Here is a 6,327-nt window from a genome sequence, read left to right as displayed (position 1 = left end):
TGAGAGGTAGTACTGTGAAATCGTTGAGATTTTGGCTTCTGAGCTCAGAGCGCCTGGGTCTGAAGTCTGCTGTGGCTCTTCCCAGCTGGGTGGGCTCAGGCGGCTTCTTCGGGCCCTAGTTTCCGAATCTGGAAGATGGAGTTCTAACCGTGGTGTATCTTTGGCTAGTGTAAGCGTTAAACGAGTGACCACCCATGAAACACTCAGAAGAATGCTTGGGACACAGCGAGTGCTCAGGAAGTGTCCGCAGCCGAAATAGCCCCGAAAGGAGGCAGAGGAGGGGCTCAGCTGAGTCCAGCCGGGGGCCGCAGGCTGCCTCTGTGGCCTGGGACAAGTTCATGTCCTTTCTGGGCTTCGGTTCCTTTGACTGTCAGATGGCGGAAAATAGTAGTATCTACCTCCTTGGAGTCCCATGACACTAAAATCAGATGGCATGGGACGTGCGAAATGTTCAAGAAACACCCGCTCTTCTCCTTCTATTATTCTTCTCATTTTAAAAAATTATTTTTAGTTCTCCGCATTCACAGAAACCTGCCACCTCCTTCCCTGGTGGCATGTCTGTAGCTGTTGGGAAGGGAGAGTTCCTGGGTTGTCTCGTTTCTCTTTGGAGGGGTGGTGTCTTTGATCCAGGGGGTGCGGTGTTTATGTTGGCTACCAACAGGGCAAGGCGCAGGAATGTTTAAAAATGATCTAATGTAGTTTCCCAGGAATTCTCCAGAAAAACAAATGTTTCTTAGGGGCAAAATAAACTTGAGCCTTCGCTGGTGCTTCGGCACCCTTATAAACCCCTCTCGGATGCTAGCGTTTTCGTGCACACCCTGATCTTATGCCAGATATTGTATGACTGACATCTGACATGAGGATCTTTAGGGATAACTCAATACATTCTTTCTGGTCTGAGGGGTATTTTATACTGAAAGTTAAAAGAACTGCCTGTGTGTCTTATATTTAGACCATAGTGACTTGTTTTCCTGTCCTATATATTCTGGTCTGTTTCCTACTTTATTTTAAAATTATCAAAAAAGTGTTCACGCGGCTTCTTTCTGTGAGAACTCGCGCTCTTTCAGAATCAGGCAGGCATTGCTAAGGGTCACTGCATAATTCTGAGAAACTCCCGCTGACCTCGGTTCCTGTAATGGGAAAAGTCTCAAAATAGGTATGGACACAGATCCATTAGGAAAACAGCTCTTTTGATCTCTTATCCTATCACAAACATATAATCAAATTTCTCGGTGCAACGCCAAGTACTAATTTTACCTCTCTCAGAATCCTGGCACTGAGCGTCATCAGGAGGGGGGCTGGCATGAGGAGGTCCGGGAGCAAACGCGCCTGCGCGGGGACCCCGTTCGCTGGGCGCCCTGGGCAGGGGGACGGTGCTGCCCTCCGCACACGTGCGCACGCAGATCCCGTGGCCCCTGTGGCCGGCCACAGCCTCCCTGTGACCCGCCAGGGCCCTTTCGCAGCGCCAGCAGGGGGTCTTTTGGTCGCAAGAGCTTTTTTGAAGCTTTTGACAAAGAGCAGAATCCCCGAAAGAGAGCTCGGCGGGTTCCCCAACTCCGCGGGGCCTCCGCGCTGCGCCCCCCGCAGCCTTCATCAGAGGAAGCAGCACGGGGGGCGGGGGCAGGCGGGGGTCACCTGGATTGAATAGAAGAGGTCGGGGAGGGGGGTCCGAGGGGGGAGCGGAAGCTGGAGGAGGGGTCTCTGCCTCAGGAGCACCCTGGTAAAGGATGAGAACGAGACGTCCGCGAGGCCCGCGTCAGGGCAGGGGCGCGGGCTGCGCGCGCGGAGTCCCCGGTGGCTGCACCGCGGCGGCTGCCGTTTGGGGGCTGGACAACTGGCTATGTGGGGAGACGAAGTCAGTCGCCCAGCCCCGGAGCGCGCTTCCGCCAGGGGACACTGCGGTCCCCGCGGCATCGCGCGGATCGGGGCGCCGCCTCCGGGGGGCGCTGCGAACGCCCGGGCCCAGGGCGCGGGGGGTGGCGCTCGGGGGCCCGAGGGACTGTCCGCCCCCACGCCCGCCACGCGTCCGGCCGCGCGCCCGCCGAGGCCCATCCGAGGCCCGTCCGCGCCCGGGGAGCCGGCGAGCAGCGCGCGCGCCACCTGTGCCCCGGCCCCCCGGCCCCAAAGTCACTCCTCCCCTTCGGGGGGCCAAGCTCAAGTCCTGCAGCTTTGACTGAGGAAACTGATCCCTCACGCGGTGACAAGGGACAGGTTGTTTATTTTCCCTCAGGAAACGTCAACATGTAGGTGGGAAAGGACTGGTTTCCTGGAAGGACCTTCTAGAAAGACAGCACCCCCCACCCCCACCCCTAGGAAATGAAGCCAGCTTTTTATGGAGTACTTCTGTTTCCCTCAGTTTAAAAAAGCACCCCCCTCCCAAATAAAGGACAAGGCCCCACATCCAAGTTTAGGCTCATGGGCCTTTTTTTCTTTTAGGTCTTTATGAGTGTGCTCCAACTGGGCATTTCGTACCCTACAGAACATTCCGTGGCTATTTAAGGAACATGATTATTACATCCTGTTTAACTGCTTTCTGCTAATACTCCCTGCGTATCCAATCTGAACATGTGCGTCGTATTATTCCAGCGGCTTGGGGCTTAGGAGGAGGAGGACACGTGCCTGGGTCAGATGTCATTGTGAGGTGAAAGGCACACAGTGGATGATGCTCTCACTTCTAAAGGTCAATATTTAGCCTTATGTATTAAAACTTGCAAAAATGTATACCCATTCTATCGTCACTTGCACAATTACGGTAATTTATATTTCTCCGTGGCCCAGCTCCCGTCCTACACGTGGATATTCTGGACAGGCGCAAACAATTATAATGTAAGAGTCTCAAGATCGGGGCGCCGTTTCTTAGACACAAGTGTTGCTTTTTAAAACAAACTCCCTTTTCTAAAGCGAATAGCTCCTGGGAGGAACGTGTAAAGGGACGAGCCATCATCCACACCTCCTTATACATTAGTCTATTAGAGATTGAAAAATCCTAAGGCACAGAGAAAGGCAAGCTACGTGCCTTTGGGCAAATGACCACGTCGCAGAGCCTCGTTTTCTTTGCGGACAGTGGGAGTGAAAAACTATTTCCCTAAGAGCTTAAAGATCAAAACCCAAGGGAGATGACAGATGGGGAAGGGCCTCGCGAAACTCAAGCACACAGGACAAAGATGGCTGCTGTTATGCTTCTGATGGAGGCGGAGGAGAGGAAGCTACAGGGGGGCATTGGGCAGAGGGACGCGGGGACGTCCGTCGGGGACCTCTGGGGGGAGCTGAGTGGCTGTCAGCGTCAAGAAAGGTGGATAAAGGAGTGAGGAGCCTCAGAGACGACTCGCTAGCTTCGCGGCTTGTACCGTGTGGCTCTGAGGGGTCCTGTCGATCAGGAGGTGAGAGGTGTCGCTTCCGGATGAAAACAGCGAGGGCCTTTGTGTCCGGAGAGTTGGCACCGCCCGTTGAAAGTCTTGAAGACTCTGGGAGAAGTTTCTCAAGCTCTCCATCCCTGAGTTTCCGTCTGTAAGTGGCCGAGGATAAGTGTACTGTCAGCATTGAAAGGAATACTTACTAGAAGGACTGACCTTATAAACTCTACGGGGTGATGATTACTGTCCTGCAGAACAGCGATGATTAACCAGCATGCTCCCTAAAGCGTGGCACCAGGCTGTCCCGGTAGCCACCGGGCTTCTCACGGCCACGCACACCCAGGACAGAAAGTGCCCGCGTCACCTCGGAATGTCGCCGATGAAGCTGTAAAACTTAAATTTATTAAATGTTGGCCCATGCGTCCCTTGTCTTTTTAATCGTTCTCTGGGATGAAATGGAAATACATTTAAAGGAAAAGCACTTGCTCAGTCGTTTGAGGGTGGGGTCTCAATTTTTCTGGGTGAAAAGTAGAAGAAACCCACAAGCAGGTGCCAGATAAAACCCTCAGCCCGGTCTGGTGCGATTCCTCTGGGGGCCTTGATGCTATTGCTGGTCATTAGTTTGATGCACTAAAGACAGCTGTCATTGGGAACCAGTGCCCCTCCAGGAAACAGTGGTCAGACACCCAGAATATAGGTAGAACAGGGAAGGGGAGGGCAGGATGAGGTGGAGACAGGATGGGGCGAGTCATTAACACTCTTCCGACATCCTTAGCATCCTGCGATGCCCCATCAGGCCTCCCAGCAGGCAATGTTATGAATAATGCAAGTCTAGGAGGAGCTGTGATAAAAAGCCATCTGCACAGGCAGGTCACAGGTAAACTGAGAAGTCAGAGGGCTCGCCCCAGTCCCTGCTGCTGGCCCTGTCACCCAGACCCACTGTGGGGCAGTGTCTCAGATTCTAGAACCCCAAGAGTTGCAGCCTGGGGCCCCAGCTTCTGCTTAGGGAGCTGGAAGGACCGATCTGTGCATCGGGCATGGCATTTCCAAGCACAAGGAGTCCGATGAGGAGCCCAGGCACTGGCTGAGAAAGCTCCAGGCCCGCGTGTCCGCCCCACCTGGGCTGGGCAGCAGCCTGAAACCAGGCAGCGGGTCCTGGCAGGGAGCCTGGAGCCAGACGCAGCTCCAGGACCCGCCCCGGGACTGCCGAGAGGGGAGAGGGTGGCTTTCTACTCGAGATCACTCAAGTAGTTGGAGTTTCCAAGAGACTGACCGCGAGCATCTCTCCAGCTGTGACATCTCTGTCTCCTGAAGGGGTGAAAGCAGTGCTTCAAAGGACAGTTCCCAGATGCAAATATCAGAATACCCAGATAGCCTCGATCGAAATGTAGATTTGGATGGGGCGGGAGTGGGGTGGGGCTCAGGCAAGTGCACCTTAAACAAGGACTCCAAATGCTTCTGACTGCATAAAGACCCCCCTCCCCCACCTCAGAAGGCTATCGTATATGTCAAGACAGGTAGCGAGGACAAATAGTTTTGGACCGATCAGCTTTTTAGTGTTCCTCAAATGATACTATACTAGTTGTCAGTTACTCTGTGAAACCTTGAGAAAAAACTTCATGTGTGTGTGTTTTCTATGCCGTGTAACTTAGCTTTAAAACAACGCTCATTTATCACCTCTCTGTTTCTGGGGTCGGGGGTCCAGGCGTGACTCAGCAGGGTCTTCTGCCCCACAGGGCTGTAGTCAGGGAGTCAGTGAGGCTGCGTTCACATCTGGAGTTCCAGGTTTTCATGGTTGTTGGTAGGATTCACCTCCTTACTGTGTAAACTGAGGGGCCTGGCTTACCTGAGGCTGGAGGCCACCTTCCGTTCGTGGGGGTGCCCGTGGCGCCCTGCCACGCGGCCTTCTCCGCAGGCCATCTGCAACGCGGCTGTGTGTCGTCCAGTTGAAATCTTGCTAGCCGTGTGGCCTTGAGCAAGTCACTTAACCTCTCTGAACCTCACTGTCCCAGTCTGTAAAGTGGAGATCACGGTAGTCCCTACCCCAGGGGACCGCGACGTCACATAACCACGTGACGCGGACAGTGCTGGTGCACCTCATGTCACCTCGGTCATTATTCACGAGCCTCTGGCGAGGCCTCCGTGAGGGGTGAGAGCCGGCGGACACTTCTGTGATCCAGGCTTCTCCTCCAAACCCTCTCTATAGCTTTCAAAAGGCCCCCAAGGACGCGTCATTCACGGTTTGTTTCTGTCATCTCCGGGGGTGGGAAGTCCGTGAGCGGCTTCTTTCTGTGCCGGTGTCTCTGGGATTCACCTGATTATCTTTGTCAGCAAACGCCGGCCACAGTCACCCGCTCTTACCGTCTGTCCTCATTCCTTTAAAACCAAGTCGGGTTTAGGCCCACGTTAAACTCCCCGCAGGTTACCTGGCAGGTATGGAAATGCAAAGCCGTTTCCATGTGGCCCGTTCCCACTCGGCTGCTCTGTCCCAACTCTCCGGCTGGTGGCCACGGCAGCTGCGGTCCCTCCCTAGGGCTCAGGTCTTCCGAGGCAGAACCATCCACTCTGTCACAAGGGCCTCTGTCCCCTGTGGCCAGCTGCTCAGTTCCGAGGCTAATTTGGCAGAAAACAGGACTTGCATTTGGTTAGTGAGGATCAGGTTTTAATACTCTCTTTCCCCATTTTTTTACGGGTTCATGCTTATGAGGGAATAGACTAGCTCAAAAATCCGATTTGACAACCAGATCCTGGAGGGACTCATGTGTCGCTCATTCAATCCCATGTATGTTTCTTGAGAGCCTCGCGTCTTACAGACACGGTTCCCGGTTCTGGGCAGAGCACACAAGGTCCCTTCACTGGTAGAAGAGGGGGAGGGGCAGGAAACGCACGAGGAAACAAATAAACCAGGAAATAGCCCGAAGGCCAGGTACCCCAGGCGGAGAGTTTGGTTAACGATGATAGAAAGTGATGGTTT

This window comes from Pteropus medius, unplaced genomic scaffold (genome assembly GCF_902729225.1).
Source record: "Pteropus medius unplaced genomic scaffold, Ma_sr-lr_union100, whole genome shotgun sequence".
Taxonomy (NCBI): domain Eukaryota; kingdom Metazoa; phylum Chordata; class Mammalia; order Chiroptera; family Pteropodidae; genus Pteropus; species Pteropus medius.
Note: the sequence above shows the minus strand (reverse complement) of the source record.